The sequence below is a fragment of the Takifugu flavidus genome, chromosome 2, assembly GCF_003711565.1.
Source record: "Takifugu flavidus isolate HTHZ2018 chromosome 2, ASM371156v2, whole genome shotgun sequence".
In the NCBI taxonomy this organism is placed as follows: Eukaryota; Metazoa; Chordata; class Actinopteri; order Tetraodontiformes; family Tetraodontidae; genus Takifugu; species Takifugu flavidus.
In genome coordinates, this window is record NC_079521.1 from 16,688,361 (window position 1) to 16,712,636 (window position 24,276).

Below are 24,276 nucleotides of genomic sequence, written 5' to 3' on the forward strand. Positions count from 1 at the left end.
ACTGCAGTTAAATTTTTCCATAAGCTAACGGTGGTTACAATCACAATTACATGCTAGGCCCTCCTGAGCAAGGCGAACAAAATGGGCAAATTTAATAGAGTTTATAAATATGATAAGTTTGCTGTTGCGGTATTGAAGTTGAGGATTTACATTTCTTTCTTTTTTTATAAAAAAAACAACCCATTAAATAAAGGTTTCTGTTCTCTCCCCCCTCCTGTTCTCCTTTCTTCTCCCCTTTCCTCACTCGCCTTCACAAGTTAATGAAAAACAGTGTTGACCGTTAATATTCCACGGATCAATCACCATTTTTAATTTTGTGGATAAATGTGCTATTGTGAAAACCTCAAAGGTCTTCTCCACCGTGTGTGTGTGTGTGTGTGTGTGTGTGTGTGTGTGTGTGTGTGTGTGTGTGTGTGTGTGTAGACCTAGAGTTGTGCGTCTGTGGATTGGAACAGGAAAAGAGCGTGCTCGGCTCGCGGTTATTTAGCTCCTGAGGTTCTTCATCCCACGGTGTCTCAAGGAAACATTTCTATGGCTCTCACATGTTCCAGATGCATTTGTGCTGGTTTGGTGCGTTTCCATTAGCCTCTTTAGCTGCACATTGTCTGAGCTGTACAGGGGGGGGCCAGGTTGAATCAGTTCCGTAACAACCGTTTGTCCCGCTTTTTCGAGACCTTTCCCTTTGGAGTGCAAGAGTGTGATATAAAGAGCCCATAATGTCAGCAATGTGGCGTAGATGGTGTATAGAATGTGCACCTTCCTCACTGACCTGTTCTTGGCTGTAGCCTTCACCGCCCCCCCCTAATACTTTTGGTTCTTACTAATGATATATTCATGTATGCCTTCTTAAAACAACAGCAACAACACCTCCATATCAGGACTTCAGAGATGGGATGAAATACGAAAAGAGATGTTTTAGCCAGGAAAGTTTGAACAGGAGCTTTGATTGTCGCCATATTTTCTGAATAAAGCTACAACATTGGACCACAGGACTGAAAATAAGTTCTGTGGCCACGACCATAGCTACTCTGATGCTCTCCAAGAAGGTTGACAGGTACTAAAGTATTTTAGTCTGTATAAGATTCTGCATTCAGCAATGACCCTGTAGACTTTCAGTCCTCTTACTTGGAAATATTTGGGTAAATAATTGTACTCATCCTGTAGTGCTTTTTACCATCCCACTCATGCAGTATTGTGTGATCTACTGTGAATTTCCCAAATTTGAGTTCTCTGAATTGTGTTGATGGTCACATCAGTATAAATGAATTGGCCTCTATGTCTGGCATTGAAACACAATGCCTCCCTTGCTCTGTGCTGCTGGTAGCCTTTAGTAGCCTCCGTTTTCCTGCATTCACCACCGACTCTTTAAAAACTCACAGTTGAAAGGCCTCCTTTTCTTCTCCCACATAAATACCATCGATGGCTGAAGAAATTATTTATTTCATCAAATAAAAAAGAAAACCTAAGCCTTGACATGGGATTTTGGTAAAATTGACTTCTGAAGGTCCTCATGGCACCAGTGTCTGGCCCTCCAGTGCTGAAGCCTCGCAGGAATACTTATCGCTCATCAAAGGTCTGCACGGCTCTTCAGAGCTGACTCTTTTACTACAAATATGAGAAGAATGCAGTTTTTTCTCCACCCTTGGTATTCACTTTGCTATCCTATGTCACACTTCCACACACTCTTTTAGACCAGTCATCTGGCATCATCCTTGATGATTCTGCAGTGGAGGAAAAAGTTAGAAATCAGTTTTTGTGTTTTCATCCCACCAGATGATGGAAGAGAATTAAAAGATCTGGCTCATGGCGTTGGAAATCGTAGTGACATTCACATCCCTGGAATGAAATCTTTTTTTTTTAGATGCAAAATAAACCTCAACTGTTCCCGTTTAATCTGCAGGACTTTAAACGCACCATCTTGACATTCATGAAAAGAAGCTGAGGAGAGAGGTTTAGGAGACCTCCCTGAAGGGCAGGCGTGAGGAGAGGCAACCAGAGATTGTAGTGCAGCTCTTTGTGTGTGTGTGTGTGTGTGTGTGTGTGTGTGTGTGTGTGTGTGTGTGTGTGTGTAGGTGTGTAGGTGTGTAGGTGCGTGTGTTGGGAGGGGTCTACAGAGGCACTCAAAGCAGTCGAGGACTCATTTCAGTCCAAATCTGAACCCTCTCAGTCACTCAGTCGTCTCTCCTTACAACTTAATGCTAAGGACCCGTGTGTGTCTCTGACACTCTGTGCAGCTCTTCATTATCCTGTCGCCAAATTCCCCCCCCCCCAACCACCGCTGCCGCCACCGCCGCCACCATACAGCAGTGAGAGCCCTCTTTGTCAGCCTGGAGTCAAAACACGCTGCCCCCACCACAAGCTTTCCAACATGGCTGGAATGTTTTCCTGTTAGTTTAAGTCTCATCTCAACTAATTAATATTTTTGCTTATAGCTGCTGTAGTTCCCGTGGGAGGCCCCTTAATTAATCATTTATAAATCTACACAGCCTCCCAGTTTATTAGTCTCAGCCTTTGGCGTTAGGCTGACTGCATTGGGAAACCGCAAATGATTAGTTACAGGAATGAAAGCTCCCCCCTCCCCCCCCTTCCTTGTTTGCAACTGATTAGGGCCTCACACAGAGTTATTTCCGCATCCATGGTCCACGCTTTAATTCATTTCAGGGCACCTGAAACGTTTGCCCCGGCCTCTCTGATCCTCTGCCTATTGTCTGGAGCGGTGTTTTTCCTCAGCCGAGTCGAGCCGCAGCGATCAGCCGAGGCTCAGTCGCAGGCCCGGTCAAAACAAAAGCCAGAGCACCAAACATGAAGGAGGAGAATGAGATTACTGGACCAGAGGCTGAGCCTGAAATGGGCCACGGCGGACCCGGGGTGACAGGTTTCCTTTCAGGACGTGATTGAAGGCTGTATGATGGAAGCAAAGCGCATTCTCAATAAATTCCTGAGAGCAGAGGACTCCAAGACATGTTACAGCGCTAAAGCTGTCAGGCCTTTATTGGAAAGAGGCAATATTTCCATCAGTTTAGCAGAAAAATAAATTAATTGAATCGAGGGAAAGCAGCGCGGGAGGTTTTTATAATGTCTTTGCGATCCTAGGAAAGAGCGCCTGATGCAACAGGGTTCCTTCATCCAATTAGACCTCCTTTGACTGGCTCACACCAGCGTTGCAGTGCTCAACATTCCACCTTATCGTTTCCTTTTTTATCCCTTTTATCATCAAAGCGACTGCACTTTACTTTGGCATATAGGAAAAGCTCATAAAACCTCCTAGCGAGATGGACTAATTACGTTATGAGAGTCAAACTGGGCGGCTCTGTATGGCTCACCGTACCACACATCAAGCATTTTCCCTAATGTTGAAACGATGTGAGAGTGAATACTAAGTAATAACCCGTGTTGCCAAGATAACTTGAGATTACAGCTTTTAATTAAAGAAAAATCCCGGAAATCGAGTTCTCTTAGTAAATGTGACTAAATTAAAAGTTCTTCTAACAAAATTCCAGCTGTCTGTCCTGGAAGAGCGTAGCTTCAGAGGTTCCCAGGGCTTCATCACAGAGTTATTTGTTATTTCCTCACACGAGGAGGGACAGAATAACTGTACGACAGTGTGGAGCAGAGCGGTGAAGGGGGGGGTTTCATAGACGAGGTAATTACATTCACATTTGTACACATGGTGACAACAACTGTGAGGCTGTTTTTGCCGGCATGTGGGCCAGTGAGTTGGTTTTTTTCTCTCTCTCTCTCTGAAATGTTCTGTAATTTCCTGTTCCTTTTCCAGCAGCGATTACTAATGTTTAGGAGAATAATTGGATCAAAGGAAGGAGCTCCAGACATCAACATCTGCTCCGTCTTTAGTATCAAATGTGCTGCTGTTATTGCTTCTCTTGAATGTGTCATTATTCCTGTTTAAACTATCTAAATTGAATCATCTGAATACACGAAGCAGCAGCGACAAGCAAAGGCCGGCAATTTATATGAAATTACCCATTAGTGGTCCATTATCTCTCCCGGACAGGTCTCCAGTTCATCAACATTGCTATCATATAAAAACAGCTGCATATGCTCACATTTACATCATAGGCAGTATACAGTGTGTTTCTGGGTCGGATCCATGTTGGCATGGACGCAACATTGAAATAGGAATGACGCAGCACAGATTGGATCTTGCTGTGAGCCAACAGTTCTGAAATTATGCAGAATTTGGTCGCTAACAGTGCTCCAAACTAGTGGTGGGAATAACATTTGGTTTGTAAGGAGCAATTTCATTTACTATGGAGGTTTTCGGACACATTCCATACGTGACTGTGTTTATTTTGGGGTTTTTTGACTGAATGTAAATGACTTTCTCACCCAATCTGTGCCTGAATGCATCTTTTCCTGAGAAGTTATTAGTTAACAAAAGGTTGCAACGCTACCAGGTAGGCTGCTTGATTTCGTGAATATATTAAAGATTATATGCAGCAAAAACCGGTGAGAGTTACCACTCTGCATGTCGCTGAGAAGCAGAAGGACATCAGGGAAAAATTAGGATATGTTGCTGGTATTTTCCACAACTGACCTCTGGAATTAAATTTACAGAGCAGATAAACGCAGGAACAGGGGCAAATGGAGGAATTCTGCTTTAATTGATATGAGGGCCGTGTTTCCCCTCCCGGCGACACCGTTTACTCAACAGCACGCAGAACAAACTGAGCACAGTCGACAAACTTCACTGACCTTGAGCTCATGACACGAACGTCATCACGCGATGAGCTGCAGCTCCCCCAGCTGCTCGGGAACCAAACGTCCCTTTCCGTTGTGACACCGCACGCCGCATCCTGTAAGTATTTGCATCAGCTGAACCTCTACAGCGCTGACTTATTTATAAGCCGTGGTGCTGTGTGTGTTTCATGCGACCGAGGCTGAATGATGAGTGGAAGGCTCGCAGAATGAAAACACTTCATTTTCTTTTTTAATTTTGCCGTTTTGGCCCCGGTGGATCAGATTCCGCGCACTTATCTGCATTTTGTGCATTCAAGGTCTTAACAGGCTGCTGCTGCTGCGTCGATGGCCATTTTGGTTGCTCCGTGCCGTACGCAAGATGTGATAGCATCAAAGTAAAACCATGCAGCTAATTAAAGGATGATTAATTAGTCGCCTGGCAGTTTCTCTAGAACACAATGTGAATGGTGCACCTATTGCTGTTGTTGTGTCCACCTAATGGGATCTAATCTCATATCTAATTATTTAGAGTGAGGTCAATTATTCCGACTGTTCTAACTAAAGACGAGGAGGCGGCGGAACGCTGTGGTTAGCTTCAAAGCCTAAATAACAAAAATAGCAAGTGGTTGGGAAGCTCATTCTTTCCTGCGCTGTTGGTGTGATCAGTCTTTGCCTTCAAAATTGCACAACATACAGAAGCACAGACACACATCCAGAGCAACTAAAAGCAATATCCTTTGGAGTGCTGCCTTATTTGTGTATTTATACGCACCAACTCCATTATTCCCTGCTCCCTCTTCCATCTTCCCGCTGCTTTGTTGAACACCTAAATTAAACAGGTGAAATATTGAAATCTGTTTTACGAGCGACGCCGCTTGTTGCCTTTGATTTGCTCACGCAATAATGAAACTCTTATCACCCCCGAAAGCTATTTGGTTGTGAAATTGCCGCACCACAAACTTGACACATTAGAAGCCGAGATGTGTTGCGGAGGAGATATACAGTAGCGTGTGCACGCGCCGCCGTTCTGAAGCTGCCTCTTTGAACAGTGATGCAGCAGGATAAAAAAAAACCAACTCAGGCATGTTTGTGGAGATTGTCATCCTCAGAATACAAGACTCAGAGGTAATTGGCATGATTTCTGAGGAATACAGAAAATGTACAAAGTGGAAGCCTTCCTCCTCCTCCTCCTCTCCTCCTCCTCCTCCTCCTCCTCCTCCTCCTCCTCCGATGGTCACGAGCCAGCCTGGGAACATCGGTGGTGACGTTTCACCTCTGATGCCAGTCCCACTCCAGGATCCTGGATGAGCAGCCGGGATAAATTTGAATGGGTAATTTTGGATGATTAATTGATTTAAGTTTAGGTTTTGATGTCTGACGCCTGGCGCATGTGGAGGGAATCAGCCCCACTTCCAGTTGGTCCTAAAATGAAGCTCCTCCAAAGGTGATCCATGCCGTTTTAATGACAACCTTGGGAGAAGTGCGATCCAAACAGCCCTATTTTACATGATATATGCAGTAAATGAATTTAGGGCATGGCCAAATCATGGATGCTAATGCCAGTAAATAATGCATAATCTGGCTGTGGCATGCATTATAGCTTAACTAATAGGCGTGCTTTGGTAATAACACAAATTAACTTCTGTGTGATCTCTCATTCCCATCAAAATAGCAGCTGCCCCCGGTGCATTATTATTTAAATATCTGCACTCGACTCCGCTGAGGGACAGGTGGTCCTTGATCTGTCGACCCCCTGCCTTCGCTGACCCCCAGTTTCCCCCCAATTAACTCAGGAGAAGCACAGAGACGTAGTGATGTGCACGTCCTGGTGTATTGATCCGACTGGCCAGGTCATAAAAATGAATAGCAGATAAAATCATCCTTGATGAGGAAAATAATAATTCCTTATTACCTGCAGTGGTCCCTCAGTAGTAACGATGATAAGTGTGCAGGAGGAAGCTTAATTTCCTACAGTGAAAAAGGGATTTAAAGACAACAAATATTCTTTTTGTTAGTTATTTTTGAGTTCAGTCAGCTGGACTCAAAGCAAACATGTTAGATGTGATATCACAAATGCCTGCTAACATATTATGTTAACGCCAATCAACAACATATATTTATAACTCGCGTTTTCAATGTCCTTTTTTTCCATTTCCCTACAATAATTGTGTCACCTGACACAACCACAACATCAACTTTTCTTTTCTTTAGCTTTTAACAGTTAAAATAGAATAAAATGTGTCCTTTGTTTAGAAGCAGTGAGTTGTTTGAGTAATTTCTTTAAATCTGTCTTATTTTGTCACCTCCAGCACTCCGTCTGAACTCAACGTTGGAAATGATTTTAGTTCTTATATTGTTTGGTGACACGCGAGTCCTTCCTGGATCCGTCTGTACGGCTGACGGGTGCGGAGGAGACGTCGGAGAAACTTTAAAGCTTGGGATTTGTGACACCATGTCCAGTGCTGTCTTCCTAATCTTCTTTAATGGAATCCTGATTTCTTTCACTTGGAGATGCCGCTGCAGTTAGAATATCTTCCACAGTCCACCTCAGAGACACATCTGACAGACTCACACACTAAATAATTGCTCTGATATTTTCCAGGACTTTTGGAAAGTGAAACCATCATATGGAAGTTTATTTTGATCATCATTTATATAAATATATATATATAAATATGTGTGTGTAAAGGGGGGGGTATGTATATGTCACATTGCCTACTTAGGCTGACAGGCATGTATGGAAAGAGTCCTGGTTGTTCCATCCCAGAATGATGGAGTCCACTGTGCCTTGGGAACCTTCAGTGCAGGAGAAACTTCCTGTAGCCCTCCTCAGATCTGTGCTTTAATACATTCTTGATACAGTTCTTTTGACCTTGGTTTTTAGACGTGCTCCTCTGGGAGCCTTCTATAGGCAGGTGTGAGTCTTTGCAAATCACGTTCAGTCAATTGAATTTACCACATTTGGGATCTTTCTTACTTTATTTTTTTAATTCAGCAAAAGGCTTTAATATAACAAAATGTGGAATAAGTAAAAAGGTCTGCAAACTTTCAATTTGCACTGGAAATATGTATGTTTAATCTAAGCATGTTCCTGCTCAATATCATGTATTGTGTGGTTGTTGCGTCCCTGTGCACCTTATAGTGGAGCATCCAGGTCTTGAGAACGTTCCCTTGTGGGAAGGTTCTTCTATCAATGATTCTCATTGATGTCATGGAGGGCGGAATTTCATTGTGTAGTCATATTCTCTAGGCAGTACATCGAGTGGAGATCAGCTGTCCAGCATGCAGGGCTACCAATCAGAGCAGAGTGGGTGTTGTGAGCTGGGCTGTAGGAAGGGGGGAGGTGGGGACCAGCAGCCAAAAATGAGCACTGAGGATCCACCTTTCTGAAGATGTTTGTGTTTGTGTGTCTTCTTATTGCATATTGCCTCATTTATTGGTGTCTAGGTCTTCCCTAATGAGCCACTGTCTATTTTTTAGGCCCAGACGTGTTTACTTGACTTATATTCTTGTTCAGCTTTGGCAAATATGAGTAGAACTCATCATCACTGTCATATCACCTTTTTGAATCTAAATACACAAGTGTGTGCCAGACAGGACTGATAGAGCAGCTGGGACAGTGATGACTATCACCCAAAGCGAGTGCTTTTGTCCTACAAAAGTCCACAATTCGCTCAGGATGAGAGAGGAGTCAATATTTGGGATGGCTACTTAATTATACATTTAAAAAGATGGTGAGCCATTTTGTCCTGAGAGCTTCATCATGTAAAGCAGGGCTCTCACGCAGGACCTACAAAGGTTTTGTGACATCATTCTTAGCCACTGCATTGAAATCGGACCATTTTTGATAATGGCTTTAATTAGAATCACAGATACATGGAAATGGATATACTTTGTCCTGGCAGCAACAAAGGACCTTGTTTTGCTCCACTTTGGTTTCCAGTAGAAGCTTCCAATCATCAGGGACAGCTATCTTCCCATTATAGTCCGTGCGCCATCGTGATCGCTTGGAGGGCAGCACATCACCGCCTGACACTGGAGAGGGCCTCGTAACCTTATAAAAGACAATAACCAAGGCCACAAATGAAATGAAAATAGCTAATAAAATTACTTGGCATACTTTTCACTTAATAAGAAACAGACATGTCTCATCTTTAATGCTATTTACCTACCTGACTATAGTGTAACACTGATTTGGCACCTATGCTCAATTTGAACTGGAAAATGGCGTGCTAATCTGTTTAGGTATTTGGAGTAATTGGGTCTGGTGCCAGTGAGGGGGATTTCCTTGACTGCTGAAAGTCTGCTAGTAGTCCATTCCCAGCTCCTTGGTATAATTACTCTGACAGAGCTGTGGCCACAGGGCCTGTGAACAGGGCTGCTTTTTAAACTGTAAATTATGAAGGATTAGCATTTATGAATTTTAAATCAGGAGGGTGGTAGGAGACACTAAAGCTGCTTAGTGATTGCAACAGCAGCGTCTAACCAGGCAGCTTCACACCCCACACTTTTCCAAGCTGTTCCTGTGTGCGTGTGTGTGTGTGTGTGTGTGTGTTGGTTTATTTATTTCTTTATTATGTGGTTGGGCATAAACATGAAATGCTCAGACTAGACTCCCACTAAAATGAGGAGTAGGTAAGATCTAACATCTTTGTAATATCAGTCACATCCTAGCTTCTGCTGCTGTCTGTGCGTGTGCGCGCATGTCGGTGTGCACGTGTCTGCATGTGTGTGTTTGGCTGCTCATGCAGGGTGCATCTCCCCTGTCACTTTTTCTCAGGCTGGGGTTCTGCTCCTCACTAGCGTGTCACACTATGCAGAATAACCAATGGGTGATTATGTTAATGTGGGACTTGATCCATGTTAAATTATGCATAATGGATTGATGAGGCACAAAGTCATCAATTAGACAGATATCAGCACGGAAACATGTGACGCAGCATAATGCTCCGTCTCTCTGGCGTTGGGCTGTACAGGAGATCAGTGAATGGCAGCCAATCACACAAACACACACACACCGCTCCCCACTCCGCACACGTGTAGTGTGTTTAGGTAGCCTATTTAAGCCTGTGTTATGCTTGTGTGATGACCCTATTAAGACCCCTGATGTGCACCCCAGAAATGCAAATATGTGTTGCAGAGAGGGAGCCTGCCACAACAATTGCTTCTCTTTTTAGTGTTTCCTCCTACGCACTTCCATTTCATTTGCTTCCATCTATTGTGGGGGGAAAAAAATGGACCAACTTGAGGGGCAAAGCCTTCGCACAGCCTTGTCCCTCAAAGAATGCAAAACATCTGTCAATTTCTATGAAGAAATTTCAAAAATTAGCAGCCAGGATGTCAAACAAGTGACAAAGTCAGAGCAGAGTGGTGCAGGCATGTCCATGGTGGCGCGGAGCTGTGTGCGGCGTCTTGGTGGCAACAGCTGTAACTCCATGTTGAGCTCCAGGTGACACTTTGTGTGTGCAACAATGTCCGCCTGCGTCAGAGTTGACCTTGCTTTGTTGCAGATTTACATTCCTCCTGCTCCTCGGTGGAGGTGTGAGTCCATAACCGGAGTGCGTTGATGTTCAGCAGTGGGTCGGACACCACGAGAGGCCTCATATCACACCTACAGGAGCTGGCTGCACCAGCCCGGCCGAGCTGTGACCTCGAACCAGCGGTGTTAACTGGTTTAGCAAGGTGGCGACGCAGGGACCTGGGGATTTGAATGATACCACACTTTCCCCCTCGTCGGGCTTTCCCTCACACTCCTCTAAAAACAATGTCACACTTTCTGATACATTTAGACAGCACTCACACATCCATCTGCGGTGTTTTATTAAAACAGATTTGCCAACACAGCCGACACCCACAAAATCTGTCCAGCCGAGTGTTTCTTCATGTAAGCCGCACTTTATTTTTCGAGAAGAATTATTCTGAACCGCACGCGCTAACAATAAACAGAAGCTGTTGCACCTCCTCGAACAGCAGGAGCTATTTGAACGTGTCTCAGTCAACAGTCGCAGTCAGACCAAAGCCCCAAGCTCAGAAATCTGGAGTGAAATTGATCAAGTTTAGGATTTTAAATACAGTCCGCTTGTTTTTCTCGCTCACTCTCCAGTAACAAAGATCAGTAAAAAAGACTTTAAAAGCCAAAAGATTCTTCATCACCATTGTGGTTGCTGCTAAAGTGGACAGCCGGACAGTGTTTAGGGCCTCCACATTGACATGACGACACGTATGAGTCTGAAGCCTTTCGAGCCCTCTAAATAATTGCTGCAGCCTGAGCTGTTTATATAATAGTATTTAAAGAAACATTAAAAACTATGGAGTCCCATGGTTTCCAAGGACACGTCAGGAATCATTTTATGAAATCTGTCTTTTAGTCCTGCAGATTTGCCCCCGCAATAGATCTTCTTCTACACTCCGAGGCATAAGTGGACACGTCTTATTGATTTTCTTTCAAGCCAGATTGCATTGATTGCCTCAAATATGGCAGATGAATCCAGCTGGTTGCGCGTCCACTGGGGAAAAGTGGGGAGGCAGACAGGAGCCGCGGCTGGGTGTGCCACAGTTGGGGGCCGGGCTTCATTACACCATCTAAGAGCCCGCTGGCCTGACACAACCGCAGCGCCGACCCTTTCCCACATTCTCCATCCTCTACTTACCCCCAAATTAAACTGAGAGCTTTTTAATTATTTATCAATACCGTGCACTTATTGTGGATCAATCAGTGTGAATGGTTTTTAAACATAATGAAGGGGCCTGCTCCGATGGACTTGTGAAAATTGATCGCGATCTGTGCCATTACGCCTTAAGTAAAGATGAGCTGTGGTGACAGCGGTGTCTGTAATTTGGGGTCTGCGTGAGGACGGAGCAGAGCGCCGCAGGAGTGCTCCCTCGCCTGAGCACAAGTGTGCTTCAGCAAAGGCAAACAGTATCTGTGCTGAAAGGCCATCTCTTCCTCCACCATTAATCAAGCTCTTAAACAGGACACCTCATCTTATCATCACATCACACTGTGTTCACAGAAGAGGCCGGGCCTCTTCCTGCGGCCAGAGCGCCACACACACCTCCTCCGAGGATACTTCTCACAGCAAATTACACGGGTCCTTCCCACTCTTAAGATTTAGTAAAACTTGATTCATCGGGTGTCTGGGGCCTCTGGATGAACCTAAGCAACCCTAACTTTGCCTCTCCACTTCCATATTTCTCTCCGGGTGCATCATGTCAAGCAGAGTGAGGAGCTATTCCATCTGGAATTATTAGCCAGAGACACACAATGCAATCTAATTTTATAGCCCCACATTCAATCACAATGAATTCAGTATCACAAGGGCAGTAAATAAGACATTGTGCATAGGATTTTCCTGAATGAATTAAAGCCTCGGTGTGGATCTCTGCACCTGAATTTTATGAAATTAGAAAAGAAAAAGAAAATCGCCTGTCAAACAGTTACATTTCTTTCCATTCAAGAGCCGTGAGTAAATACTCTGGTATTGAATTCGGTAGATTGTTTGCGAGGGAACAAGCCAACATAAAGCAGGACAGCATAATGAGATTCTTATTTTATCCTGTTTTTTCCTCGTGGTGAGGGTGGAATTGGATTATAGCAGTCTTATTTCCATGTGATATTGAGCACTGCAAAATAAATTCACACCTATTCAAATTGAAATCAGACCTAGGTGCATCAGATAATCCTTTTTAAGATAGTATGAACTGACAGTCCAAGCCCACACACTGGAAAGAAATCATCTATCCTTAACAAAACAGATATATAGCCTTCATCGCCAAAAGCATTCCAAGATCTTTTTTATACAAATATTTACCAGCCAAGTATGTGCTTGATATTTTTCTCCTAGAGGCATAAACAGTCATATCCATATTCATAGAGAATTTGAGCCTGTCTCCCAATCATCATGTCACAAAGAGTCTTAGCAAAAGCGCCTTCCCGGTAGCTCAGTTTGTCGCTGGATCAGGAAGCCTGATTTTGTTTTGAATCCCGGAGCATTTTGAAACGTCAGACTGTATCAGCAAAGGAGCCCGTGATGGCTGCGGTTATACGGCATGGCGGCTCTGGCGAATCTTTCTGAAATGGCTCACTTCAGAGGGAGCGTAGAGACATAAGCCTAAAAGAAGGACAAGGTTTAGCGCGGAGATGAGCGGCGGGTAGCGGCTGCGAGGGTGTGATGTGCTCGTGGTGGTGTCAGTGGTTGCGGTAGAGCTGCGAGTGGCTCTAACGTGAGAAAGAACGAAGCGGAGATGATAGGAAAAGGAGAGGGCGGCATTTTTGTGTTGGCGTTTGGCTGTAATACAACCTTAGCGCGAACCCAAACTAAATATAAGCTTCGGATGCGTTTCTTCGACGCTGCCCTCGCAGCCTAGCGCCTCAGCTAGCCACTGGCAGAAACAGCGTGCCACTTTCAGGTCCAGCGCTGTCCAGACCTGGGTGAGGGGGGACGAGCAGCCACGTTAGTTCTTATCTAATTAGGGCTCAAGTGAAAGTCTCCTTCACATCTTCCCTCGGTGTCCTGCTGGAGCACCAAGCCAGTAGCAGCAGTCCCGCTCTGATAAACTCACCTGTTTCCGTGCGAGGCCGTTGTACATTATGCATCGCGCCGACTTTTGACATCAGCACAACACCTGTTATTTGTCTGCAAAGAGCAGCCCAGCAAACACAGGAAGATGTCTGAGGGTTTAAACTTCACAGCTCTCCACCTTATTAATATTTCAGGTTTTATGTGTCTTTCGCGGGTCCTGCAGCTCTTAGCCCAATGCTGTCCTCCATTTGCCCCGTCCTTTTCTCCATCTCTTTCCCTTTCTTCACGCGCCGGGATTGTTTCCTATTTAATGAGGTCATCAACAAACAAAGTAGGTTTTTACGCACAAAGCAGCCATTCTTCTTCACTTCAGCTGCCCTTTCCAGCTAAATTAGTAATGAAGGCTTTCATGATTTTTTTGGCGTTGACATGGTTGCTGAGAATTTAATGAACAGATCGATACCACAGCCAGAGACTCGGAACAGATAACCCGCTGCAAATCACAAATCATGCATTGTGGTTATCTTTCTCCAACTGCTGAAGTGCTCTTAAAGGGGGCGGCGCGCTTCAAAGGGAAACCAGGAGAGGGAACGACAGTTAGTGACATCAGAGAGATGGCGACAGCTGAAATCCTCCGGAGCCCTCTCTGAAAACCTTGCCCCCCTCTCCCTGCGTGAAGTAGCCGACAAACACTTCGAGGGGCCCACAACAACAGAGAGAAGGGGGCAAAAGTAACTTGGGTTGTAATGAGTGACCTTTCCATGGAGCAGCAAACATGCATTTTTATGCCAGGGCATAAATAGCTGAGCTACATAACAATTAAGGTAACCTTTCTGTTTGAATAAGAGGCAATTGCTCAGAGAAGTGAAATAACATGAATGATAAATTATTTTTGTAACCCAGTGCACAGACAGTGAAGAATAAGGAACAATGAAGTGGGGGAGGGAGGAGCGGTGCCTTGTCTCAATTGCAAATCCCAGTTATAATGCCTCGTTAAAAAGATTTGGGAAGGCGAAACAGAAGCCGACACAGTCTCTCTTTCTTAAAGGTAGACAGGTCTCAGTGGGATTCATTAATGTGTGTCCCAGCGGTAGGCTTCCTCTTACAGCACAATCGCCTGGGTTCGCACCAATCCAGAAATTACACCTAATTGGACAATTACTCAAACTCAGAAACCTCCTACAATAAGCCAACAAGGCTCCTAATAAACACCTTGTCTTCTAATAAAAACAAGGAAGTCATTTGCGTCACCCAAGAGGCTCCCTCATTTTTTTTTTTTATCTGTGCTAAATTTATTTTTAAAATAATTGCAAGTGTATTGAATAAGAATATTAAAACAGTAGCTGAGAAAGGGGAAAGTGCACATACGGCTGTGTTGGGGGTGGAGAGAGAGAGAGCGAGAGAGAGAGCGATGCAGACCTTACCTTAGGCTCCCTGTTCTCCTGAGGGACAGCTCATTTGTTCCACAGATCGGCGTCTGCAGACTGCAAACTGCAAACTACACTATCATAATATTATCGTTGTCGAGCCATAATGAAATAATTACTGTTTTGTCTCCCGTTCCGCCCATTCCCTTTGACCCCCCCCCCACCCCCCCACCCCCCAAACGCTGCAAAAATATGATCATATTTCCACCGCATGTGAAACATTAATTGAATGTCGACCGCGATAACAGATTTCAGTCACAATCTGAGATTGGCTCCACTGGCCGAAGGCTGATTTTGCTTCCTCAAAGTCAACAGAACAGTTTGTTTTTGAAGGGGGGGGGGGGGGGGGGGGGGGGGTGTTTGAGCTTTTTTTCTTGACTTGAATTGGTCTCATTTGTGTGGAATTAATATAAGATTTTAGCTTCATTTATAAACAGCTGAACGGAGAAGGCTTCAACCTCCTCTTCCGCTACGTGGTGTTCATTCAGTTCATCTGTGCTTTGTGCTTTCAGCCTCCACAGGTTAATTTTCACTCTCAAACTGTGAAAGAAAAAGATCCCTTAAGCATAGCTGACTGTTCTTGAGGCAACATGCAAGCACAAACTGTGCATAAATTCACACATGAACAAAAAATTGAAGAATATTAAATGGGGTTGTAAAGAAATAAATAACTTAGGGCAGTGGAGCGTGAAGAAGGAAAGATAGCTGTTTGTTCAAAAGCTAGTTGATGGGATGGGATGGTATTTTTGATTTGTGGTATGTTGCTTGTTGTCACAGTGAGGAGATTCAGGTTGTTTATAGAGACGGTCAACACTGTCCACTGCTGCAGCCTTGGCTGAGTCTTTCTCCCCCAAATCCTCCTGCATCTCCTGCTTCTACTCCAAGGTAGATGGTCCCCCCCCCTCCTTTCGTGGATCTCAACAACTTGATGGCTAATAGAGAATGAATGAATGAATACTGTATATATGGGCACCATAACCTCGTGCTTTTTAAAGCATAAAATGTTCAATTATTTGAACCTTTATCTTCAACAGCTTTTACAGTGGTGACTGTCTACAAACAGAAAAAAACCCATTTCAACAAGTAGGAACCTTGAGTAGGACCAGACTAAGTCCCACAGAATTTGACCTATAATAGCACAAGCATATGAATCGTGTTGCCTACACAAAACCCAATGCTAGAGTGATAGAAATGCTGCACAATACCTTTACAGAAGCGTTTATCAGTTAGACAAATATTTATATGTTCCTGTGATCCTAGAGGAATACATCAATTATTGTTTGCAGTTTCAGTATATTGCAGCCTGTGATTACCACATTTAGTTAACTATATAGTCATAATACCATATACCATAATGTATATACCATAATACTTTTATTTTTAACCTCGTCCAACAACCAAGGCAAAGGCCCTTTGTTGCATCTGGTGCAGGTGTCATTTTTGCCTCTTGGACGAATACATACATATTAAAGGCCTATGAACTTTAAAGCATCCTCTCCTTCATCTGACCTTTCTGCGCTGGGCACCACTCTGGAAAATCAGCAGCCATTTTCACATCTTGCTACTCACGTTAGCCAAACAGACAGATAATCATAGTTGACCTCACACGGGCAGGGACAGCGGTCTAACACCTCCACTGACAAAAGTTCAACAAAATGCCACACTACCATCATTATAGAAGGAAGAGCGAGGAATAAAAGCAACAGGAAGAGGAGATGAGAAGCCAGGAGAGGTGGACAGTGACAAATGGTGTGGAAAAAAACAACAGGCAGCCTTCTGAGGGGGAGACGAGTTATACTCGCAAATAATTAACTGGGTAAATATTGGAGAGCAGACTGACTAATTACTTCATACGTCTCACTGCGCTCTCATTATTGTTGTTGATGCAGTTAACCCTTTCCCATAAGGCGTGGTTGCGCACCAAGCTCTTTACAGCAGTGTGGACAAATTAGCTTTCAGGTTTTTTTTTCCCCCCTCAGTTATTAATGCTGTTGAGGCACAGAAGAGAACAGAACCAAAGTCGAGGGACGTTTCTTCTAGGACTGAAGCCAAGGCCAGCGAAAGAGAACTGTGTAAAAGGATCGCTGATTGGGAATGCCGTAAAGGTTACAATTCCGTTGATTACTGATAAGATAGAGAACTGATTCCCAGCTGCTTCAACCTGACACACACACTTCTGTGTATTGATGGAAATTAGTTATCCTTCATCTGGTCCTAGAAACATTGAGGCTTTTCCTTCTTTTGATGTTGGGAAATCATCTATAAGAATGGCCTCAACTTCTATTGTTACGTTGTGACATAACAACTTTACAATAGCACAAAGCCATCTATTCCACTCCTACCAGCCCCCTGGTCAACTGTCTGAAAGACGTCACAATTGGAATGACAACCAATTTCCTCAAACTCAACGGTCATAAAACTGAGCTCATGTTGTTGCAAATAACAACCCTTCAATAATATTGGAGGTTTGCCAATCTTTGGAGGGTTGCTCAATCACCAGATCTCTCCTGGAGTCATGTTTGAGTCTACCTTCAACTTACAGTCTCACATAAACCACCTTTTCCACCTAAAAAACATCTCCACACTCTGATCATTGTATATTTGGAGCCCTCCTCCAGGCCTTCATGCTTGGACTACTGCAGTGAACTCCTGTGAGGTTTCCAGCAGAGGCCTAGATAGGCTCTAATGTTTTCAGAATTCTGCAGCTAGAGTTTTCACTTGCACTAAAAACCCGGCACCCACCTCACCGTAGCCCTCCACAACTTTCATTGGCCCCTCGACAAATCCTACATCTCTTACAAATTCCTCCTGCTGGATTCAAACGTCTTATAACGTTGACCTCCAAGGCCACAATTCCTCTGCTGAGGTGGAATACTAATGAATCGGATCCTTAGATTTGCTATCAAATGCAGAAACAGGCGTGTTCAACAAAGAAGCTTGAGGTCTGTATTCACACATGGTCGTTGAAATGGAGGCAAAAAGAAAGTAACGATGAGAAACTGTTATGGATGTATATTGATGCCACCAGCTGGTGTTCCAGCAGCACCAGAAGCTCCGTTTGTTGCCTGTAGCGCCCCTAGTGGCCGGTCCCGATATCTGCAGAAGCAGCTGCGTCCAGCCTGTGAATGTCCAGCCAGGATAATATGCTGTGCGAGTTTGAAAAGTTTTTCATTATGGGAATTTACAACTGATTCAAATTCAAGTGGGCCCCACATTCTGTGAAGGTCAGAACTGCAAACTCCCGACAACAAATATCCCAGAACACACAGCAGCGCAGTCAGCAGCCAAAAGATAGACTCCTGGTAGAGGATTGCTGCGGTGCTGCGAGGCTGTGCTGCTTGCACACCTGTGCCGGTTCATCTTACATTGGAGTTCCGAGCAGCCAGTCAGGTAAACTAGAGAATGTGCTCACACAAGGACATTTCTCCAATAATCTTCAAGGCAGTGGTTAATGACAGCAGCTGTGAGGCAGGCATGCACCACTTCCAAGCTGATTTAAGTTTAACGAGCCACTCCAGAGTGCTATTGATTCAAATCTATATTTGACAGGATACACTCTGAGCATATATTAAATGGATAAGAACACCTCTTAGACACTCAGAGAGCATTTCCAAATGGAGGAGAAGGCATTAAACAAAGATGGTGTGTCTTTTGTCAAGTGATCAGAGATTGTGTTGGTATGGATGAAGAGCTTTGTTCCTTGTTTTTGTCGTTTTAATTTTTCAAGTCAAGGAAATGCAGGGAGCATTTTTTTCCTCTAACCATTTGGCAGCACGCAGCTTTTTAGAATCTAAAGATAATTGATAACATATTGAAATCAGTTTGAAAAAAAAAAAAGGTCAGACCCAGAACCAATAACGAGTCGGATATAAGAATTTATTTTCAGTACACCAGCTAAAGTGGTTTCAAAATGTTTGCTGCTGAAAACAACTAAAATGGTGATCAAGAGTGACTCGGCTCTTTTTCCTTATGCAAAGAGAAGCTACATTGGCTGTCAGGGTATAAAAGAGATTTAGTAAAGGTTTTAGAACATTTTTGTGCTGTGAACAGATTCAAAAATCAGTGCATGAATCTGAATTCGCTGATGGTAGCACGTTAACTTCATGGTAATTTATCAATCTGTTGTAAAAGCAGGTTCTTACAGGAATGTTCCTGACTCATTGATTCAGACCAGATAATGAGCAAAAACCCTTGTTGTTGAAGTTTTTAAAGTTACCTCTCTTTATTCTTCTGTCTCACTTCATCTTTGTTCCTGTAAAACACCACAAAGAAAATGTGCTACATTCCACCTGTCTTTGTTTGCGTCCATTGTTGAAGACACTGACCAAAAAAAACAACCCCCCATGAATCAACATGGCAAATTATCTATAATTAGACTGTAAAAAAGGTGAGAATATTATGGTGTTTAATAGTGGCAACAGGTAAAATGCAGTTCACTGTGCACCTCCGGTATCTGTGCAGTTCTGGACTCGTCCAAAGACCTCGAGGGAAGACAAAGTGTTGGGTTTGACGTCATTAATATCGATACTTCATTCCAGCAGGAGGAAGAAGCTTCCAGGTCAGGCGCAGGGAAATCTGGCAAGACAGCAGAGTTGGAATAGGCCCCAATACTTGAGTGAGGATGTTGGCAAAAGAAGACACGAATTTAAAAGAAAGTAAACGAGTAAACCTTTCACCAGCTTTTAGTCATTGGCGAGCGCTTCGTAAAATAAAGGTTGCAAGGAAGAAAACATGCTGACTTTTCTTGCTGTTGGAATGGTAACAGAAGTTGGCTAGCTGGTCATATCTTGTATTTTTATAGCACTTTGTGTTTGGCTGTTCCTTTTTACAATGTAGGCTTTATGAATATAAGATAGCTGAGAAACCAAAACTCCAAGAATGCCAGAATATGTGTTGCGCATATCAGTTTATCCCAAATCGTTTCAGATTAGCAAAGACTGTAGCCCTGCAGCTCTTACAGCTGGTCGATGCCACATGTAAAACTCTTACTCTAACTATATCGTTAGATTGTGTTGCAACTTCGGCTCTTATCAAGAGGACAGAGATGTGAGAAGAGTTTGGAGGGTTGTTTTTTTAATTTCTTTCAGCCAAAAATACCAGGCTAACAGGAACTTGAAGTCCATCGACCACAAATTTCCACTTGATGGTTCGCCAGAATTTCTTCTAGGCCATCATTTCATCCATGGCCTTCCCACACTTTTCTTAGACCCAAGTTTTTGCCCAATGGCTGCTCAAGACAACCAAGCTCAATAGGACTCCAGCTTGACAGCATCCCATACTTGGGGGTCTACCACCTGGTTCAGGTGTCCGTCACTGGAGCAGTTGGGTCAACAAAGGAACTGGAGAACAAGGTCCACTTGCACTCTCCTTGTCCACTCTACTGCTGTCCAGGCCATAGTCTGATACAACAGTTAGATCTGTTTCCGACCTGAAAATATTGATGGTATTGATGCCAGTTTGTCAACACTGTGCAGGTACCTCAAGGCTCTGGGTTTGTTCAGAAGGAAAGCCCAGAGTTCTCCACGGGTATAAACTCAGGCATTAGAAATGCATCCAAGATTGCTCGGTGGTGACTCAGATACCTCTCAAATTTTGGATGGTGAAGGAGACAAGCTGAGGAAATGGAATGCCAACTATTCTAATCATAAAGTAGCGGTGGGTGTGGCACCCGTCCAAATTTATCTGGAAAATTAACTTGAAACCTGTCTCATAATTGCGAGGAAAAGAAAATCTCATTTGAAATCTAAGCTGTGATTTATTTTATTTGTCTATTTTCTGGGGGGTGAATACGATGTGCTTCCAGCATGAAAAATTCCAAAAGTTAATTCCCCCAGCAATCTTATGTTCTTTCTAATAAATCCTAATTAGGGTCGTGGGGTTGCTGGATCCTATCTCAGCTGTCACCAGGCAAGACGTAGGAGGAATACACTCTGGACAGGTTGCCAGTCGAACAGAAGACACACACCGCACAAGAGGTAATTTATACCCACCAATTAGTCTAATGCTCATGTCCTTGGACTGTGGGAGGAAACCAAAATAGATGGAGACAGCCCACACAGACACATGGAGAACATACAAACACATAAAAAAGGCTCCCAGCCTGTAATTGAGCCATGAGGAAACCACGTTAATCACTGTTCCGCCCCTAACATAAATAGTTTTGTATGAAATAAATAAAATACCGTAAACCTCTTCCACGCTAACCTTTTTCCCTGTAATGAAGCGGCTGTTTGAGAAACGACTCCATTATCACAGACCTCATAAAGACTGTGGTTTTTCTACATCACGCTTGGCAAGTAAAGCCGTAATTATGAGCAGCTAGAACAAATTTAAGACTGCAAAATACATCTGCTGAATGGCACCTGATTTACAACCTGAGTTACAAGCGACACTCGCAACCTGCTGCATTTCAGTTAAGAGCTCTGCGATCGTGCTCGTGACCGAGCGAGGCAGAGGAGGGCTGGAGAGATGAGGGCGTGCGTGGTAATTTCTGCTCGGAGCCCTGGCTTTTATGATCTTTAAACCCTTTTTTCTCTTCGCAGCAAGTGTGTGAGACAAAATTAAAAATGCCTGCTTGATTATATGCATTTTGGAAGGGAGGATAACAAATGTTTTCAAAAAACGGCCATGAGTTGGAATCTGTTTCCCCCTACCAGCCCTACTGACAGCTTCCTAATGCTGCCACATTAAAGTGGTTTTCCAGCGCGTGTGATGCAGCTTTAACTAGGTCCCGGGGGCATTGTTAGTTATCATTGCCTACTGCTGGAGTGAGCCCCGGTGAAAGCAATTTTAGCTTTCCTCCCAATCAGTGGTGCAACATGAGAGATGGCCAACGAGAACAAACGGCCCGGCTCACCACTTCCCGCCGCCGATCTTATCTGAAATGCTGCTCCTGTCCCGAAAGGGCCCACTAACGCAACAACCCAGCCCCCCCTCCCTTAAAAAGACATGAGATGGTTGGCCCCAGGCCCTCCCAATTCATGCAGATATCCGTAAATTAGACTCATAGAGACAGACCAAAACGTCCTCTGAGGGTATTAGACATGAGCACTTATGCCGCAGAACATGTGAGGAGCTTTCTGGGAGTGCAGATGGTTTGATCAAAATACATGAAAATGCCATCATGAAGTCCCACCTCAGTTGAAGGTTTACATGTTTCTTTTTTGGCCTGTTATGTGTGTTTCTTTATGGCATCAATACACTCATAGCTGCAGGCAAGGTAAATTCAAATCAAAATTAATGATTTTTTTTCTACCTGCTGCCTGTGATGTATTTATTTTTTCCATTGGGGAAAAGACAGCACTCCTGTTAGTGCACCGTAAGTAATTTAAGGAGCACAGGTTTTGTCTTTTTAAAGCATTTTTTTATAAGGTACCCTGACTATTTGTGCAACGGTTGGTCCTTGAATTCCTCATAACCATTACATTTATTTTACAATATCAGGGAGATTGTTAATGAAACCTGTTTTTTTTGTATTTTAAAAGCCATTTGTGTGTTTAAGCATAATGCCTGTATTTTTCCATTAATACTGTGAATGTGTGTGAGCTACTGGCCTGTCAAAATACCAACTGGGCTGATTTCCTGAATCGAATCCGCATTTGACAAAATCAGTTAGTCTCAGCGAGGACCAGTTTCATCCAACTACTACACCAAATATCAAACACAAACGTAAATGTATAGTTTATCTCTGCCTTTTGTGTTTTTATTCTGGTCATTCCTTTGGGCTTTGTTTTAAAGATCCAAATTCCATCGTTTGGCTGTGTTGTTGTCACAGTTGCCATTGATGCCCACTCAGGTAATTTTCCTACGGCAACGACGTAATCCCGGCTTAATGATCCGAATAATGCCAGGGACATGACGTAAATGAGCTGCAACAGAAATTTGTCATCTAGGCTAATAATTTGTTTTGGAGATACTGATATAAAGAAAAGCAGTTCGATGTCCTTGTTGCGAAGATGTCCAATAACCCTGGTAGAGCAACAAAAGGGAGACAGGGCTTGGAGAAAGGCTGAATTATGCTGCTGTGCGATGTCTTATTACCTGTGTTCTGCATGCAGACAGCGAACCCATCAGGGAATACCTCGAGCATCGTTCGTACATTAACTCAAGCTAAACAACTGATCAATGGTGGACGTTTGGTGTGTTCTCCCAGGAAGGATCTGCTCAGTGACATTTACTCTGCGATAAACATGCAGCCGTCACCTTTGATTTCTCATTACGACATTCTTCTGATAAGGTCTTTGGAAGAGGTCACCTTCTGGAAGACTTTTAAAAGGCTCTTCAAATGGGAAAAAAAGTTATTGTTAACTTTGGAATCTGAGGAGTTCACACTTGGATTTTTTTTAAACTGCATTCTTCTGGACCAATGAACAGAAAGAGAAGTGAACCCAACTTTATTAGGATGGATCAGACTCAATTAAAATCTTCCCGTCCAATTAAAAGGTTAATTTAAGAAAGGAAGGAGGGATGGATGGAAGGAAGGAAGGAAAGAAGGACAGAAAGTAGGAAATTTGCTCTGGACAGAGATCTGAGGTGTTGTACCTGCTGGATCCACTCCAGAATGTTGGGGTTAAATCCTCTAATGCTCCCACCATTAACGCTGGGCCGACTTTGAACTTCACACTTCACATCTGTGTCCCAGTTGCTGCTTCTGGATGGTTTCATTATCAGCAGGGATTTCCATTGTGCTTTGACGCCCGCGTTAACCAGCTTCTTTGGTTGGACTGTTCTGTCTCTCAAAGGTGCTAATTTATGGGGCTGTCTGCTGCTGACAGTTAAAGCACGCCCCAAATACAACACTGAAAGAAATAGTTGAACCAGACATGCGCGCGCACACACACACGCACACACTTTCTCTCCGTGTTGGATGCGACTTCCTCCCACGTTTTTCTGTGGGACGATGACACACACCTACATGAAATATTCTTTTTATATACAGTTGGTGTAATATAGCTTTATTCTTTCCAGAATAAAATAGAACCTATCTATTCTATCCATTTCTACCTGCACCCCTCTGCTCCTGTCTGGCCAGTTAGCCTGGATTGTGCTCATAAAGCCCTGAGACCTCAGAGCCTGCTCCTGCGCTCCGAGCCTCTGTGTTATCTGGTCCGACCTTTTTAGCCACGGGAGGATTTATTGATGTCTGCAAGGTTCCCCTACCTGGAGATGTACATCCGATGAGAGGCCTCGTCTTCCACTGCGTTTCCTCTTCCTCCTCATTAACCCGTGTCCTTAACTGTCTGTGACAGTTTCTCAGAAATTCACCCCAGGGGATCCCCCTCCCGGTGTGTTCACGCTTGCCTCTTGTTTGATTCTTGATCCTGCCCGATACACTCGTCAATTCTCCCTATTTTTGATGCGCTCAAAGTTCCAGGAAGCCGGACAGTGGGCGGAGGGGAGTTGCCTTCATGTCTTCCAATTACTGTCCGTTCTCTCATTTGGTGGCTGATTTCATATTCCAGTTGGGTATTGGACATTTGAGGGAGTGAACATGCTGTTCTGTATTTCTTTACTGTCTCCTTGAGTCCATACATCCTCGCTATAGATGGTGATGAAGTAGAGAAGTCAAAAGCTCTTTCACTTCTGCACGCGTATACCGACCGCCATCACCTCGAAATGGCCTTGATGCG

General features: G+C 43.8%; 1 long non-coding RNA gene across 1 annotated transcript; it reads right to left on the minus strand.

The window, feature by feature from the left end:
* Nucleotides 1-8,537: 8,537 nt before the first annotated feature.
* Nucleotides 8,538-24,040, minus strand: LOC130521471 (uncharacterized). Its single transcript, XR_008949338.1, has 4 exons — nt 23,807-24,040; nt 19,092-19,222; nt 18,864-18,899; nt 8,538-8,752 (listed from the first exon to the last, which is right to left on the minus strand). It is a non-coding gene; the product is annotated as an uncharacterized LOC130521471 (long non-coding RNA).
* Nucleotides 24,041-24,276: the final 236 nt, after the last annotated feature.